Here is a 19147-nt window from a genome sequence, read left to right as displayed (position 1 = left end):
TGTTATGAGCTGATAGTCTCAGTTTGTCGGTCTTTCTTATTCACCATACAGGAAATAACTGATTTCGGAGTTGACTTGTGGGGGGTCAGAGTCTCCATCACTGAGGAAAAACACCTGAATAACAACAACTTCACTATCTATCAGAACTCTCAGCTCACAGGTACAGTCTGTTCCTCTGTTTATGCACACGTCTCTCTATTTTCTCGGTTTCACACCCGACTCGCACTATAGACAGGTTTCTAAGTTTGTTTTTTTTGCACATCATGAAGTGTCATATTAGAAAAACTGTATTGGAAAGGAAAAATTTTACTAAAAAAAAACATTTTCTGCTTGCTCTAGCCTGGTTTTGCTTTTGTCACTTAGGAGTTTATACTTGGATGGACAGCGAACAGACAAGTAACATGACTGATGAGCTGTTTTGACTGTGATATTCTTATGACAGTCTCCAGACAACATGAAATACAATATGGCAACATGAAACATGGAAAGCAATTCAACTTCAGTTCCTTGATCCATTTTTCTCTGTGTAGTTTTGTTTTGTTTTATGTGACTCAGCTCTGGTTTCTTATTAGATGGCTAAATGTAGCTATGCATTACTACCATCAACCCAAGACACCTACCAGACATTTTGTGTGAGATATTTTTAATACGCTCCAATAATGTTGATGGAAATGCACTTAATTTGCATTTTATTAGGAAAGTTAGAAAAGTCCTCTTAAAAACCTTTCCGAAATGGATGGAAATGTAACCGCACTCTCTCACACACTTGCCAACTCCCTCCTCTCTCTCCCAGGCTCTCCATCACACACTCTCTCACACACACAGTCCTGCGGCTGCAGTAGTGATGACCTTGCTATCGTTTACAGCAGCTGCCAGTCCATTGTGTACTGTGGATCAGCTCAGTTACCCTCCCCGTCACCACCACCACATGCACTCACACTCTGCATATGGTATCCCAGTTGTAGCCTGCCTCTCCAACCTCTGCCTAATTATCATGGTACTGAAGCTGTCATAAAAAGCCTATTGTGGTCGCATGGAAGCAATTCTCTTCACAAAACCTCTGAAAGATTGACATTTACTAAGTCGGAAACTTGCGCCGGGATTTTCTATCACAATCGCAGAGAGCAGAAAAGACGGGTATAATGTGGGATAGGAGGCTGTAGACTGCGATGCATTCGTCTCTTCCATATCTGGGTTGCAGAATAACAAGTGAATGATTTATGAACGCTAGTACTTTCCCACAGCGGCTGAGGATTTGAAGTGGAAGTGAAATGACAACAGGCTCAGGCAGATTGTTGTATTTACTCAGCAGGAATTCAGAGTGTAAACTGAAACTGGCCTGTTGTAATGACAGGTTTGCTGTTGTCATAGCATGGATATTAAAAACCTTGTAATCACAATCAGTTGCTAAGTACAATAACTGTGCGGGGATTTGTCTTTGTGACAGTGGAGAGAAAAGCTTGGCAGCTTGTAACGACGCATACCAAAAGTCTAGATGCATCTATGATTCTAAACTACAGCCCCAAACCTTCCCTTTGTAAGTCAAATAATTGGAAGAAACTACTTAACTTCAAATACTAATGATACTGTTCTCATTAAGGTTAATGCAACCGCAAGGGGGCACAAGCCAGTGTCTTCTTGTGCCAGTCCCAAGTCTGGATAAATGCAGAGGGTTGTGTCAGGAAGGGCATCCGACGTAAAACACATGCCAAATTAAAAATGCGTGAAAATGACTTCCATACCGGATCGGTCGGTACCCGGGTTAACAACGACCGCCACGGTGCTGTTGACCTACAAGGTACCGGTGGAAATTGGACTACTGTTGGTCAAAGATGAAGAAGGAGAGGAGGAAGGTGTGTTCGTAGGCAGAGAGAGAAGAGGAAAGCTAAGAATGTAGGACTGACAGTAGGGACTTTGAATGTTGGGACTATGACAGGGAAGGCTGGAGAGTTAATTGACATGATGCAGAGAAGGAAGGTGGACATACTGTGTGTCCAGGAGACCAGGTGGAAAGGTAGCAAGGCTAGAAGCTTAGGAGCAGGGTTCAAGTTGTTCTACCATGGGTCAGATAGGAAGAGAAACGGAGTAGGAGTTATCCTGAAAGAGGAGTTTGTGAGGAATGTTCTAGAGGTGAAAAGAGTATCAGACAGGTTGATGAGTCTGAAGCTGGAAATTGAAGGGGTGATGTTCAATGTTGTGAGTGGTTATGCCCCACAGGTAGGATGTGAGTTAGAAGAGAAGGAGAAATTCTGGAGTGAGTTAGATGAAGTGATGCAGAGCATCCCCAGAGGTGAGAGAGTGGTGATTGGTGCAGATTTCAATGGGCATGTAGGTGAAGGGAACAGAGGTGATGAGAATGTGATGGGCAGGTTTGGTCTTCAGGACAGGAACGCAGAAGGACAGATGGTGGTAGACTTTGCAAAGAGGATGGAAATGGCTGCAGTGAACACTTTCTTCTAGAAAAGACACGAACATAGGGTGACATATAAGAGCGGAGGTAGAAGCACTCAGGTGGACTACATCTTGTGTAGACATTGTAATCTGAAAGAGACCAGGGACTGTAAAGTAGTAGTAAGGGAGAGTGTAGCCAGACAACACAGGATGGTAGTGTGTAAAATGTCTCTGGTGGTGAGGAAGATGAAGAGGACAAAGGCAGAGCAGAGGACAAAGTGGTGGAAGTTGAAAAAGGAAGAATGTCGTGTAGTTTTCAGGGAGGAGCTGAGACAGACTCTGGGTGTTCAGGATGTGCTCCCAGATGACTGGACCACTACAGCTACTGTGATCAGGGAGACAGGTAGGAAGGTACTCGGTGTGTCATCTGGAAAGAGGAAAGCGGACAAGGAGACTTGGTGGTGGAACGAGGAAGTGCAGGAGTGTATACAGAGAAAGAGGTTAGCTAAGAAGAAGTGGTACACTGAGAGGACTGAAGAGAGTAGACAGGAGTACAGGGAGATGCAGCGTAAGGTGAAGGTAGAGGTGGCAAAGGCCAAACAAAGAGCATATGAGGACTTGTATGCAAGGTTGGACACTAAAGAGGGAGAGGTGGATTTGTACAGGTTGGCCAGACAAAGAGATAGAGATGGGAAGGATGTGCAGCAGGTTAGGGTGATTAAAGATAAGGATGGTAATGTATTGACAGGTGCCAGGAGTGTGATGGGAAGATGGAAGGAGTACTTTGAAGAGTTGATGAATGAGGAAAATGAAAGGGAACGAAGAGTAGAAGAGGTGACTGGTGTGGAGCAGGAAGTAGCAAAGATTAGCAAGAGTGAAGTGAGGAGGACGTTGAAGAGGATGAAGTGTGGAAAGGCAGTTGGTCCTGATGACATACCTGTGGAGGTATGGAAGTGTCTAGGAGAAGTGGCAGTAGAGTTTCTGACTAGTTTGTTTAACAAGATCTTGGAGAGTGAGAGGATGCCCGAGGAATGGAGGAGAAGTGTACTGGTGCCAATTTTTAAGAACAAGGGAGACGTGCAGAGCTGTGGCAACTACAGAGGAATAAAGCTGATGAGCCATACAATGAAGTTGTGGGAAAGAGTAGTGGAAGCTAGGCTAAGGGCAGGGGTGAGCATTTGTGAGCAGCAATATGGTTTCATGCCTAGAAAGAGTACAACAGATGCAGTATTTGCTTTGAGGATGCTAATGGAGAAGTACAGAGAAGGTCATAGGGAGTTGCACTGTGTCTTCGTAGATTTAGAGAAAGCATATGACAGGGTGCCGAGAGAGGAGCTGTGGTATTGTATGAGGAAGTCTGGAGTGGCAGAGAAGTATGTTAGAGTGGTGCAGGACATGTATGAGAGCTGTAAGACTGTAGTGAGGTGTGCTGTAGGTGTGACAGAGGAGTTCAAGGTGGAGGTGGGTCTGCATCAAGGATCGGCACTGAGCCCCTTCTTGTTTGCTCTGGTGATGGACAGGCTGACAGATGAGGTTAGACAGGAATCTCCATGGACTATGATGTTTGCGGATGACATTGTGATTTGTAGTGAGAGCAGGGAGCAGGTGGAGGGAAATCTAGAGAGATGGAGGTCTGCTCTGGAAAACAGAGGAATGAAGCTTAGCGGCAGTAAGACAGAATACATGTGTGTCAATGAGAGGGACCCAGGTGGAACGGTGAGGTTACAGGGAGCAGAGGTGAAGAAGGTGCAGGACTTTAAGTACTTAGGGTCAACGGTTCAGAGCAATGGAGACTGTGGAAAAGAGGTGAAGAGGCGAGTGCAAGCAGGTTGGAACGGGTGGAGAAAAGTGTCAGGTGTGTTGTGCGATAAAAGAGTATCAGCAAGAATGAAAGGAAAGGTGTTCAAGACGGTGGTGAGACCAGCGATGTTGTACAGCTTAGAGACAGTGGCACTGAAGAAAAGACAAGAGGCAGAGCTGGACGTAGCAGAGCTTAAGATGTTGAGGTTCTCTTTGGGAGTGTCAAGGACGGACAGGATCAGGAATGAGTACATCAGAGGGACAGCTCATATTAGATGTTTCGGAGATAAAGTCAGCGAGGTGGTTTGTACATGTTCAGAGGAGAGACTGTGAATATATTGGTAGAAGGATGCTGAGGTTGGAGCTGCCAGGCAGGAGATCTAGAGGAAGACCAAAGAGGAGATTTATGGATGTAGTGATAGAGGACATGAAGTTAATTGGCGTGAGTGAAGAGGATGCAGAGGACAGGGTTAGATGGAGGCACATGATTCGCTGTGGCGACACCTGAAAGGGAACAGCCGAAAGGAAAAGAAGAAGAAGACTGTTCTCATTAAGGTTCTAAATTATTTGTCTAGAAATTGATTCAGATGCAAAACCTCCCTACTAGTCTTCTTGGAACATTCTGCCCAAACAACACTACTAGACACACTAGAAAACAGCGTTCAAGAACCACTCTTATTCAGCAATGATGTATCCAAACAAACCAAAATGACATGTGGAGTTCCACAAGGCTCAATCCATGGTCCTCTTCTATTCTATCCCCTTCCACCCTTTACATGCTTCTATTTGGCCAATAAAACCATCTATCATTATGCAGGCAACACCCAAATGTGCCTAAGCTAGTTCCCATAGGTGCATTGAATCTGTAAGAGGATGTTGCTGACTTCCCTCCAGCAAACTAGACAAAACGAAGATAATCATCCTTGGTACAAAAGAAGAAAGGCTGAGGCTCAATGCTCAACTCAAACAATGACATAAATCTTGGTGCAATCATGGACTCAGATCTAAATTTTAATCAAGCCAATACCAACGTACCTTACTTTAATTTTAAGAAACATGGTACAAAATCTGAGGATTCTTCTCCAGGCATGACTTGTCCACCCTTTAATTTACAATGGGGTAGACTGCTGTAATGGTCTTGTCTTAGGTCTCTCCCCACTTATTTTCAGGTCTCTTGCTTTGGCTTTCAGTTTGAAGTAAAGTTTTAAAAAGTTTACTACTGCTTGTCTGTCTATAAAACTTTTAATAGTTTAGGACCAAAATATATCTGTCTTTTAACATATAAGTCTTGTGGTAACAGTCCAAACTAAACATGGAGAACCAGCATTTCTTTTTATGCGTCACAGAGCTGGAACAAATGTCCAAAAGATATATTTGATTTATTTCTCTGTATTTATCATTATTTTAATTTATTTTTGAATTTGTTTCTTCTTTCTTAACATCTTATGCTATACTTCTTAATTCATGTCTTGCATGTATTATAAAAAGCACTTTGAATTGCTTTTGTGTATAACATGTCCTTTTATAAATAAACTTGCTTTGCCTTGCATATAAATGTTCATTATGCACCTGTCTATCACAGATTAGTGGCTCAGCCTATAGCCTTCATAACACCCAGTGTCTGCCTGGAGGCTTGGGAAGTCCTTTGGCACACAGCAAATGATGCATTTTACATTAAGTAAAAGAACTGGGTTGTTGAGCATGAGCAGCAATACCCACCAATGCTGAAAAATTCAAAAATTCTAAGTTTGTCAATAGAGAAACAGTCCAAGGAAACAGTGCTGCCCACACTGTTTGACTGACAGGTGATCTGTGGAAAGTGCATAGCAGAAACACATCCATAAGTGTAAAAAAAAAAAGAATGTCAAAGATTAATCATTTTAGATACACTGCAGATGCACAATAGACTCAACACACCCACCATTCTGTTGTTGTGTGGGTTTTAGCAGCATGGCATCCAGCCTGCTTCCAAATCATCTCCAGTTTTGAAGTTTGACTTGCTCGAATTGAAACCATATTGACCCCGAGCAGGGCGTGAGACGACGCAGTACTATGGCCATTATTAATAATGAGCATGACACGCAAGGTGCTGGCTTGACAAACAGGTTGGTGACCCCCAAAAACAATTAGAGGCTATTGTCATGACCTTTAGATGGTAACCATCCTGGACCTGGGATTGAAAATAATGACTCTGGCTGCAATCATTACCTGTAGGGGAGGAGTGTGGGGTGTGTGTCAGAGAGCAATTGGGTTACAAATAATCTCAGTGTGGTTCATATTTTGAATGTTTTTTTTTGTATTTTATATGTGTATGTTCTGTGTTTGAGAGTAATTTCCTGTACAGTACCCTTCACATGCATGTGTGTGTGTATGTGCAAATATATGTAGTGCAGCGAATATTTCCACAATTTACTGCATGTTAAGTTCTCTCTTACTTGGCTAATGTCAGCTAGACTCTCTGAGAGGAAGAAGCTTTTGTTCAAGCAGGCAACTGTGTTGCTGTCTGAAGATTTGGACAAACATTTAATCTTACATGTGGACATCCAAGCCTTCTCTCTTTCTGGCTCTCGTCTTTCTCTGCCTCCTTCTATCATCCTATTTCAAATTCAATCAGTTCGACATGCGTAGTCATGCGAAAGTTAAGGACAATGTTGTGGACAATGCATCAGTGTAAAAAAAATCAACATTTCTCTCTCTCTCTCTCTCTCGCACACACATACACCCTCTCTCTCCTGGTTGTGTGTTTACAGTATGTTTGCCATCCACAGAGCAGGCTAGTAGCGCTTTGTTGTGCCTCTCTGGTCCCCTTCCTCATTTGCCTTTGACAACAGTGATAATCCCCCAACAAGATCCCCCATTCAAACCCCCACCCCACACACACACACACACACACACACACACACACACACACGCACACACACACATGCATATATACACGCTAACAAACATTTCCAGATGCTCAGAAGCAGATTCACATACACAAAACCCTGCACACACAAATACAAGCATGCACAGAGACACACACATACACTAGGTGCCAACCATTGCCATGGCAACTCCAATCAGCAAAGGCTCCCTTTTCCCTATTACAGCAGAGATATGACAGTTTCTCTCTCCTTCTTCCTGTCCTCCTTGCATTATGATTTTTTTCTTCTCTTTCCTCCCTCTTCCTTCCTCCTTCTTTCCCAATGTCTTTATTTCTTATCATCCTCCTCCCTTTTTCTTATTCCAGGGCCCTACTCTTTCACACCCAGTGATACAAATTATCACCATAAGTCAAAAAACAATATAAATTCATTTCTGGTTTATTTTCTGTGAAAAGGCCTTGGCCAGCATGATGGTACTTGCCTGAGAAGAGCTGCAGGGTGGCATGGCGAAACAACTTGGTGAAAGATACTTTTTTTTCTTCCTGGCCTGATCCCAATTCCTGATGTTCCGATCCTGCTTTTGCTCTGGATTCCATTTTGATCCCATCTTAATTTATACCTGTGTTGAATACGGAGCTTATATCCAACATGATAAGGCTACCCATTCATTATCTATACCCGCTTGTGCTGTGCAGGCTTGTGGGAGGCTTGGATTCCTGCACACATTGGAAAAGAAAAGATGGGGTGTATTGGATGTTTCTGCATTTCATAATCTACATCAAATGCCAAAATAAATGCCAATGCAGGAGGTAGTGTTCCCTATATGTAGCGAGGCTGAAAGTGCGGATGTGAAGGTCGGGGTGGTGGATGGGCATGAAGCACGTCTGGCTGTCATGCAGGAGTTCGGAGTTTGCCTTCTGTCACAGACCTGCAAACAACATTCCTATTTTTCAGTCACCTTATCGCATTTTTTACCTAACCTTAGTCTTTCAAGGGCAACTGGACACAGTCGTTAATGCAATCCAATACAATAGTCTTGCAACCTACCGTGACGGAGTTTGTAATGTTCAATTCATGTTAAGACTGTTTCAAAGAGGTATTTATTCAAACTCTGGCAGTTCAGCTGAGGAAGATGTATCCCTTTTTTTAATGCTTTCCTTCTCTGCAGGATGCAGCATTTGCACCAGTTGAGATATCTCTCAGCCCACTGGCTCATGAGGTCCCATTGCTTCCAAGCCTGCCACCTGCAGTGGATTGTTCTTCTAAAGCACAGACAGTAGAGGAAAAATACCGAGATTTGTTCAACATAGTTTCCTTCTCTGGATGACAAAGCTCCCTGTTGGATGCCCCAAACTCTCAGTCTAATGGCTCATGAGATCCCACTCAGTAAATTCCAAAATAGAGTGATATGATATAGTACTGAGGGCCTATACATCACTGTATTTGGGAATACACTGCCAGTTGTGTTTGATGGGCTATGCAGCAGAATGATTGACAGCTTATTCAGTTTTTATTGAGAGCTCTTTGCTGGTTGGCGGGTGACTCAGGGCGATTTTGACATGGTTTGACAAAATACAGGAGATGGATCTGCACTGGGGAAATGATACTTAATGGGGAGACAAGGGTGGAGGGAGGGAAGTTAAGGTGTTTATCATATATCAATCAAAATGATTGTCAGTGTTGTTTTGCATATATAAAATTATTGTAAGATTACAACATAGAGCATAGTTAAAAGTATTATGTTAAGTTATTATCATCTAAAACTGGTATTAAGACAGATCATCACACCAAATTTTACAACTAACAAGTTGGATATACTGCATTGAAGCAAGGTTGGCCTCCCCTCACCCCCCCTGCCGTCCCATCCCCCCTCCCATGTTTAGCTGTTGAAAGGGCCATTTAGGGTCCATTCACATCAAAGACCCCCCCAGACACTTAATGGTGCCATTGTTGTTTCCTCTTCAAAAGAAACAGAGGTGAGAGGTGGAGAAAGAGAAAGAAAGGGAAAGGAAGATAATGTTTTTTACATACCCGCCCCCTATACTATCACTGTCTCTTTCTCTCTCTCACACACACACACTGCAAGAGATAAGTTACCAAGTCATTTAGTCTAGTATTGACTCTTCAAATCATCTTTTTAAAGCAGTTAAAATATTCAGTTAATTAGGTGATACTTCCTCTGTTTCCAAATCAAATCAACTTTTTAAAGAACTTCACTTGAGTGACATTATCTTCTTCATATATGGCCACTGGGTTCGCAGCTACTGAACCACTGACTCTCAACTGGGCTTGTCACTATAAAACCACACACTGTTCACTTACAGATGGTACACACACCCGAGCCAGTGAAACCCAGCCAAACCAACAGTGTTGCTTCCAACTCACAACTCTGATACAGAATTAATCTCAAGAGTATCCAAAGTGAACACTGACACATTTCAGACTCCTCTCACAGGATTTAAAGTGTATACTTAGCAGCTTTTCACTAATGAGAATGTTAATAGGCAACTGTCTGTCTGTGATGTTAGAGCACCACAGCAATCAGACAGGAAGTGTTTTGGGAAGATGGATGATTTACAGCTCTTTTTATGAGAAAAATTCAAATTAAACATCAGTTTTGTAAATTTTTAATGAGCTGACTGTCTTGAATTGTCTTGAATTGAGCTGCAAGACGGCCAAATGAGGCAATACAGCTGACTGAGAGGTGTTTCCTATCAACAATGAATCAGGCAAAGCTTTTGTCAGTGTTTCATTCAGAAAATGAGAATCACGCTGAATAAGGTGGTGAGCTGTTAAAATAGTGGTGGTAGTAAATAGCAGTGATGGGAATTAAAGCATATAAAGCATTCAGCCTTGACTAACAGAAAATCAAACTCAACATTTCTTATTCTGATAGTATGCCACCAGAAATCTCATCTTCTTTCAATAAGTCTGCTTTAAAGATTAGCAAGCTGAATATTAGGTCAGCCAATCAGTGAGAGCTGCCCGAGGAGACTCAATAATTTACTAATTAATTGATAATTCATTAAGAAATAAATACAATTATTTCGCTAGACTTTTGACCTCGGGGTGGATTCCCATTATGTCAATTTTGCACCACAGGAGCTTTATTTAAATGTCTCCCTAGTCAGATTTAGCCCAGCTCAAAATGCATTAAGCTCTACTGGCATGGCATACGTGTATGTATAATATAATATTAATAATAACCCTACAAAAACACAATAAACCAGCATCTTTGTTCCTTTGACTATCCACATCACTGGTCTCTATTTAAAACTAGTCCAAAAGTTGTTTTCAGTTGATATATTTCCATTTGATTAGACTTGCTGTAGCAGTATGAATACACAATTATTCAGTGTTTACTAGTCAATCTTGTAGCTTCCAGAGTAGAAAAACAGTTAGACCAAGATAAAACTGCTTGAAATGTGGGATCAATTTACAAAAATATAGCTGACAATTAATGAATAATAAATGTGCTAAAAAATCATTGGTTGTTTTACAGACTGCATTTATGCAGCTGGGGCCAATGAGGAATGCCCATCATTAGGTGGACAACAATGATTAGCCATATCTGATATTTAATAATTTAATATTGGACTGATATCAGAGTGGGATATCCGTGATACATATAACAATAAAAAAATCACATAATTCTCCTATTGTCTCTATTTTACATGGGATTTCTACATCATTTAAAGAAAGAATGACAAGTTAGAAAGTTGAGCTCTGTTATATTTTATAATTAAAGGCTGTGGAGACAGTATTAAGGCAGGATTCTGCTAATCTGGTTACAAAGGAACCTTTCTTATTACTTAACAAAGTCCCACTTTGGAAATACAAGTCAAACATTTTCTTTTGACACTTTCTGCCAGTTCAAGCAAATGAAAAACGAATAATGCTATTAAATCAGGAATTAAAAAGAGGATTTTAGTTTTGTACAGTGTACATTCATAAGCACCCTTACTTCAGTATGGTATTTATTTAATTTCAATGTAGGGTCACTGAGCCAACAAAAATGGCCTTCCAGCACTGGGCTATACATTAATCTAAAATGCTTCAGACAGAAATTTAAAATACACAACAACAAGAGTTAGCTTATCTAGGTCAGAGCCAAACATGAGTCTGGTTTGGCAGTGACAGCATTCACATGTTTCATTCATCATCATGGTGGTAAACCCTTGACAGTTTTGCCTCACTGTAATTAATAAGGTATAAATCCTTAACCATGTAGCTGCAGTGAGCACATGAGGTCGCCTCATTCAGTCTGAAGCACCAGGCCAGGTTTGGCTGGAAATCTCATACTCCTTCCATCCAGTCTGTCGGTGTCACATTTGTAAAGAAATATGATGATATTTCTTGATATGTTGATTTATTCTCCACAGAGTTGGAGTAATGGCATTAATTCTGACGTGGGTGGTGAATTAGGAAGTTAAAGTTGGAAAAACTGTAAATCCTATAATTTTCCTTTTGTAGAAGCAAAATCAAATTTTCCTCGAAGGTGAAATGAGTCCTACCAGTTTGCTTGTTGGTCTGTGGTCAGATTAAGATGTGGGGATGTTCAAATGTAGAGGAAAAAAGTCCAAAAAATACAAACTAAAAAGCTTTATTGATTTTAGCCCTTGCACTGTGCGGTTTTTTTTTTTTTTTTTTTTTTTTTTTTACTAAAAACACACCTCAGCGTGTTTCTGCCCCAACAGACCTTGTTACGTCATAAAGGACAATGAACAGTGCAGGTGGGTTGCAGACCCAGGTGTATTTAATTGCGCAGCTAATTAGATAGGACATTTCCTGTCAATAAATACTTTTTAAAAAACTTTTTCTCTAAAATTCTATCTCAGCTGGGCCCAGACCAACTACAGCGCCAAGGACAACACCTGGCTCTGACCTTGGACTTGTAGTGATGTCCACTCAGAGGAATTTGGTTTGGATTTGCAGCAAAGTTTTTAGGCTTTGGATTAATATATTTCTTGTTTTTAGATATTATCCCATTGATTTACAATATGTGACCAGAAAAGACCAGATGCTGTCTCCAACCACTACTGTGAAGGTAAGAAGATTAGTTAATTTGACTGGCTTATTTTTGGCAAATATTCTGTTTGTTGCTGTGCCTTAATTAGCCCACTGTTTGCTAAGTAATGACAATGCAATTTAATTACAGGCATACTATCTCTTTTAGCACCTGGCTGTTGATAGCATAGGCCAAACAGCTAGTTAACCACCTTGCTGCTTAAAGTGAAGTGAATTCATCAATTAAAATGTATTATAAAAATACCATAAACCTCCAATAAGTGGTTTTGGCCACTTGGAGGAAGCAGAAACAAGCTGTGAACACAACACTGACATATTATCAGCTTTTAAGTTGATTTGTTAGCTAACAGTTGCCTATTTACACATCCAGCAGACAAGGAGCAACAGCATTCATTTCAAGTTGTATTTCTGGCTACCTGGCTAATATTCACTCAACTTTTAGCTCTGTTTTCGGTTTCTCCTGACGGACATATCGGGTTCTTGAGTTGCTAAATGCTCCACTATGTATTGAGTGAATGAATTAAAGTAAACATAACAAGAATGTACCCCTAGCTATTAATTGATAAAACAATATATTGTGTTGATTTTGAGCTGCAGCTTCCTGTTTTCTATTGATCCTGACCTAAGATCCTGATTATGAAATTCCCAGTGCAGAACCAGTACTGACAGGCTCACTCAGTTCGGGTACAAGCGTTAGAAGTCAGCGCTGTGAGAGATCTGTGTTTGCATGTATTTGTTTTGTGATGTGTAGTGAAGTGAGGCTCATTGATTAAACATGCTATTTGCATACACTGCCCCAGGACCAGACAAAGAAAAGAGGAAAATAAGAATCAACAATGTTGAAGGTAAACGTTCTCTTTAAAATGTGTCCAGTGTTGGAGGATATATCTTGTGTGTGTTATGAAGGTGTAAGATGACCTATTCCCCTTCCCTGATAAACATGTTTGTTGTGTTTGCCCTGTCAGCCATTGATCTTCATCCATCTTTACTTTGGTTGCGCTTGGCTTCACCTGAGGTCAGTGCGTGGTTGATAACACCTTACTATCTCTGTCTTATTGCTATCTAAATTACAACCAGCATGAGCCACCACAGAGAGCTCTGAGAGTGCATACCAAACATACCCGTGTCACCCTTCTCTCCGCTGTTGCAGTGAGGGCTGAGACTCAGCCAAGCTTGATAAACACTGACAGTTGAGGCGAGGTATTTCCATGACTGACGGTTATTGACTTGGCGATATGGTGATTTGTTTCTGCGCTGCGGCACAATTGATTAGCCATAAGGAAACTCAGGAGACGTTATTGGATTACTATTCAGAAAGATTGAGTGTCAGTCTCCATCGGATTCCATATCTCATCCATCTCTCTTTCTCTCTGTCTTTCTCTCTTCAGAATATATTAGTCATTTTCAATAATAGCAGGCTGATATGGAGGCGCCTCCTGTCCTCCATTTGATATTCTGTATCCATGGCTAAATAATGTTCACTCGTTGGCCTATTCGTTCTTTCTCCGTCACTGTCTGTGTGTCAATCCCTCACTGCTGTTGTCTGTCTGTCTCATCCTGTATGCACTGAAGTTAAGGGAGCACTCCACCGATTTCACACAAGGACATTAGTTTACTCTCGAGGAGTACTACTCAACTTGTGAAAACAGTTGTACAGTGTCTTCTGTGGCTTTGGAGGGAGATTTCTGAAGTCTGAGAAAATTAACCCCTGATGATGTCACAAGGGTTACATGGCATGGGCTTAGAGAGCTTTTTTGAATGGAAAGCCTGTTTTACGAACTGAGAGCTTGGAGTTTAAAAGAAAAAGACATTTACCAGTCTAATAAAAGTTGCTACTGAGTTGAGAGCCAGTGTTTTTAGACCATGAACCAAGATATAAAAACAACATAAAGTCATATAATCTGCTGTTCAGTCTTTGTAGAACCAGATCAGACCTTCTCATCTGTGTGGTGGGCCCCCAGCGATGGATCATCTTTTTGTGGTTTTTGAAGTTACCATTACTGACTTGTATTTAAAAGTATTTCCTATACACTTCAATCTAAATACATCATTTGGGCAGGAGTTGTGCCGCCCCCAGTGATCACACTAAAGTTTGTCAATGTCCACGACTGTTATTGTGCTTATATTTGGCTTTGTTGAATCATTTTTTCCAGTACTCTCAGTATCACCTTGTACTTACCTGATTAGTGTATTTTCATTAAAAACGTCTAAAAAAGTCTTGAAAATCATACTGATACAATAACTTCAACAAACATACGAATAACATTACATTTATCATATTCATAGTTTGTAATTAGAAAATACATATTGCATGGCAATATTCAGCTTTTTTTTGGAGGGGGGGTTAAATGTTAGCAATACTACCTTTACCTTTTATTAATGGACATTTCTACTGTTTGGTAGAGCATGTTATAAATGTGATACTGTCTGACAGTGTGGGATAAGATGATTTTTCCACCCTTAAAGCTACTTAAGGGGAAAAAAGGAAGAAACTGTATGTTTAAAGGGGTTAAATGCCAGTTTTCACATGTTGTTCTGCAAATGCCAGTGTGTCTTTTTCCCTCTTTCCCACTCCGTCTCACCTCATTGTCCATATTGCATCCACTGGTGCATATCAAGGTCAGTCAGTGGCAAAGGGATGCACAATGAAGCAAATGTCATTTAAAGCTGTGTGTGTGTCTTTTTGTGTATGTGTGAGGTGACACGGGGCATTCACTTACATGACTGACACAGATGTTACCTTTGTGGTCAGAAGGCTGTAAGTCAATTAGGTTTTGCTAATGGGGCCAAGTGCTTAGCTGTCTCCAACATGCACGCGAAGACACACACAGACGATATTGATAAGATTACCATGGTAATGTGAATGCACCAGGGTTAAACCACATTAAGGGAGCCGCCTTTCTCAAAGATCCTTGCTTTTTTTTAAATTGTCAGCCATCTTATCCTAAGTGCCCTCTTCTGCCGCTCTCTCTGCCTCTTTTTGTTAATGGGACTCTTCTTCTTTTGTGTGCACTTCGCTCCCTCTTTCGACATCCTCTTTCTCCCACAGCAGATGCACAGCAAATCTCTTCTGTTGCTCTTTACATCTCAAACTTCCTCAACCCATCTGTCTCCCCATTTCTGTCTTTCTCTATTTAACTGAATGGCTCAGTGGCATGATTCTTCTTCAGAAGCACATAAAGAAATGTTTAAAATCCTTTACAGAGTCAAACTCCATTTTTCTCTCTTTCCTCTTCTTTCCATCCTACTCTATTTCAACATTTTTGTTTGTTGACAATGTAGAGAGAGAGAGAAATAAAGGGGGAAATATAACAGAAATGGCATGTTGTGGGCATGAAAAGGTAACATGATTGTGATCAAATAATTAAAGAATGAGGCTGGTGATATTCTAATATCAAGACCAAATCCAACAATAACTTGGTCCTACTAACATAACCTGTGTAGCCAAAACCTGATATAACTTATTCCTCTGTGCCTCCATTGTTGTCCAAAAGCTGTTAAAAACACACCAAAAAGCCTCACTGTTGCACTGGGGACATGTTCCTTCATTAGAATTAACACAAACACTGTAGTTTATTTTGAGTGAATCCCACATACACCATCCTGCTGTGATAAATATTCAATAGAGCACCAAAAGTATATTAATCCACCACTGAAAATAGTCCCCAATAATCAGAATCAGAATCAGAAATACTTTATTGATCCGCGAAGGGAGACTCTTTGTTACAGCAGCTCTTACAGTCTTTACGTCAGTGCACACAGGAGAAAAGTACTAGCAAAAAAATATATAATACAATACACTATAAAAACTATAAAAAACAGGTCAGAAAATAAATTAAGTACCAAGTGGGTATAAGTATAAAATAAAATAAATTGTGAAGTACCAAGTGGGTTTACCGGTTGATGATGATAATACGGTATAAATGCAATGTAATAATATGTCTAATAGGAAAAAAAAAAAAAACAACTAAATATTGTTCTTAGCCCAGTCCAGTTTATTGTCTAAGTGTACTCCCAGGTACTTGTAGTCCTCTACAATGTCCACACTGACCCCCTGGATGGAAACCGGGGTCACACAATAAATGCACTATTTACTCCTGTTTGAGTAATGTTTGCTAAAAAATACCGTACCCAGTTTTTTTAGGAAATTATGTAGGCTTTTTTTTTTTTATAAAAGTATGTATTTGTGACCCGTTTTTAAAGATTTATAACTTCAGTAGGAACCAGTGGGTTTGGGACTGTGTGCCACAAACAGGGTAAGGAAATAAGTACTGAAAGACAGGCTGATGCATTCTTGGTTTGGACCTAACCCTACACGGAATTTGTTGACAATAAGGAAAATAAAGAATAATGCCTATTTAATTCTTTAAGGGAAATACATCATACAGAAAATGTATACATTTAGCCTATGCACAGTATAAATATGTATATTTATATAAAATATGATGTAATATTACAGTGTGTCTTTAGTCACAGTTATAGCATTCATACATAATGTTTACATGCCTGACATCATACGATAAAGACATGATTCTTTTTATTCTGCCTCACATTGTGGTAGCAGCAGACAAAACTGTAGCTCCTAGCCATGCAGCACTTTAATCTCCCCTCACCAAAAAAATGTCTCTCTCATTAGCATGCACTTGTCCTCCAGTGTTTTCGCTCCCTGGTTTGTCAAGCGCTGATCTTTCCTTCAGAGGCCGAGTGATAAAGGCCCTGCAGAGTAAACAAGGCGTGGAGAATGGCCTCTTGTCTTTTTATTATTGCCTCCTAATGCAGCACTCATTCCTGCCATGATGGAGCGGGGTTGGAACCTACAAACACCATTACAAACACCATGTGGGGGTAAGGTATAAAAGATTAGCTGTAGCTGTAGTTTTTATGCAGTTGTATTTCCATTGTTCATTGAAAAGTGCTCAACATGTCAGGTATTGTATTGCTGTCTGGAAAATATGTGTAGTAAGCCCCCCTCTCTGGTCTCCAGACTGAAGGGGGTGATAGGGTGGCGAAGGTCACTTTGATGTGACTATAAAGACACACAGCAGGCCGGTGGAAAGAGATGAAAGAGACAGAGCAGAAGTAAAATAGATCCTGGTGGAAAAGCAAAGGAAGAGGAGCTGCATTCTCTCTTCTCTTCTGCAACATACAGAGGATAATGATGCTGTATCATAAACAAGAGGTGGCCGGGGAATAGAGCAGGCATCTTGCAATTAAAGTGAGCAAACAACGTTTTTGAACCAAGCCGACATCAGCTATGGGGTAGATACACAGGAGCGTGGCCATGTGAAACAAGCAAAGCTCACATCTGAATCAAAAACAGCAACTTATTAAAGCAGGTTAATAAATTATTATTTATCAAAATAGGGAATTTGGCAAATGCTGATCATCCACTGTGACTTATTAACTGAATAATTAATAAAATGCCTTATTTTAACTGCACTCTAAGATGCTTTGGATATGCCACAATTAAGCAAATTAGATCTGTCTAGATAGCTGTCGTAAGTGCAGTTTGCCTACATGCCTATTTTAATATCTTAACCGGTTTAATGTATGCATACTCTAACATCAAGTTTGTTTATATTTACACTATGTTCCTAAAGGTTGCCTGGAGCCTGGTTTCCTCACCACATCGGCTTGATGCAGTTGCCTGCCCCCATTAGGCTCAGTTGTGTACTGCAAATGAATCATCCTACACTGAATCAAGCTCTGAGTAGTCATTGAATATGACTCCAGACTACAGTGAGTGTTTTGTCATCTCTCTTCCCTGAATGGGTGACAAACTGATCTTAGCAACCACAAAATGTCAGATTAAGTATGTTAGAGTTTACAACAACACTGATGGACAAAAAACTGCAGAGCAAGATCACGAAATGTTGTGTTTCTGGGTGTCTCCTTAAATCCAAACACTGCATTTCTACACAGCTCTACTTTGAGGTTTCCTCCCTGTCTGGTGTGCATGCTGTTTCTAACTGCAGCTGAAAGTGTTTTGATGATTATACTGTTTTTGGTATTGAAGGTAGCACATACAGAAGCACACAGAGGGAGGAGGAAGAGGAGGAGGAGGAGGAGGAGGAGGAGTGGTAAAACAGCAGTCAGACACCAGATGTTTCCATACAATCCAAGCAACCAGCCAGCACAGCAGAAGCAAGATTAGTGTACGCAGTACAGTATGGTTGTAAGTAAGTGTGTGTAATTATTATCCTGGCCCTGGCCAGGACATGCCCATAGCCTGGGTGGCCCATCAGGAATTTGACGGTGGCAGTAAGTCTATAAATAGCACAAGATATGAGAGATTTGGAATTTGTGCCTCCTGGTGAAAAGGGGGAGATCCTTCTCACAGGAGGAAACAGTGTGGGAGTATTTAGAAATATCACAGGGCAGATGAGTGTGTGTGTGTGTGTGTGTGTGTGTGTGTGTGTACGTGTGTGCGCGCGCATGTGTACTTATAAGATAAAGATCAGATGAAACTTTAATGATCCCAAGGGAAAATTGGGTCACTGCCGCAGCAAAGAAAAGTGTGAAGATAAAAATACAACAAACAGGACATTTTGAAGATTACACATGCAGCAGCTACATCATTTTAATTCGGAGCTCCTATAGGCTTTGAAAGAGCTCTGCCTCCAACCTGTGTGTGTGTGTGTATAATAATTCTTATCATTTTATGTTTGTTTTCCCTAAAATGATTGGAAAGCTCTGATACTGCTAGCTGAGGAGATCGTAAAACTCCCTCCTTGACCCTCCACTACAATGCCCTTAGCTCCTCCCACACACACACACTGGAGATGCAATAGGGTCAAGTCAAGGCTATCTCTAGCTTATCTCCCCCACCATTAGATCTAAAGCCATGCCTGTCAGTGACGAAGAGAGGAAAGCTGAAGGCCTCGACCAAGATCACTCAGCCTCTCAAAAGACTACTAGACTTTCACACAGTTTCCTCCTTGAACCTACAGCCGGCTGACTGGCGAAACACACTGATGGGAGAGAGATGAGAGAGGAGAGGTGTTGAGAGAGTGAAAGAGGTAGAGAGGTGTGTGTGTGTGTGTGTGTGTTTGTGTGTGACA

General features: G+C 40.9%; 1 long non-coding RNA gene across 2 annotated transcripts; it reads left to right on the top strand.

Annotated features, from left to right (window-relative positions):
- On the top strand, window positions 1-18136 carry LOC122872183. Of its 2 annotated transcripts, XR_006377043.1 has the most exons (4): window positions 1-160; window positions 12036-12105; window positions 17687-17825; window positions 18103-18136. It is a non-coding gene; the product is annotated as an uncharacterized LOC122872183 (long non-coding RNA). The 2 variants fall into 2 exon arrangements; XR_006377042.1 differs by lacking the exon at window positions 12036-12105.
- The last annotated feature ends 1011 nt before the right edge of the window (window positions 18137-19147 follow it).

The sequence above is a fragment of the Siniperca chuatsi genome, linkage group LG24, assembly GCF_020085105.1.
Source record: "Siniperca chuatsi isolate FFG_IHB_CAS linkage group LG24, ASM2008510v1, whole genome shotgun sequence".
Classification (NCBI taxonomy): domain Eukaryota; kingdom Metazoa; phylum Chordata; class Actinopteri; order Centrarchiformes; family Sinipercidae; genus Siniperca; species Siniperca chuatsi.
Note: the sequence above shows the minus strand (reverse complement) of the source record. Positions and strands in the feature narration are given on the sequence as shown.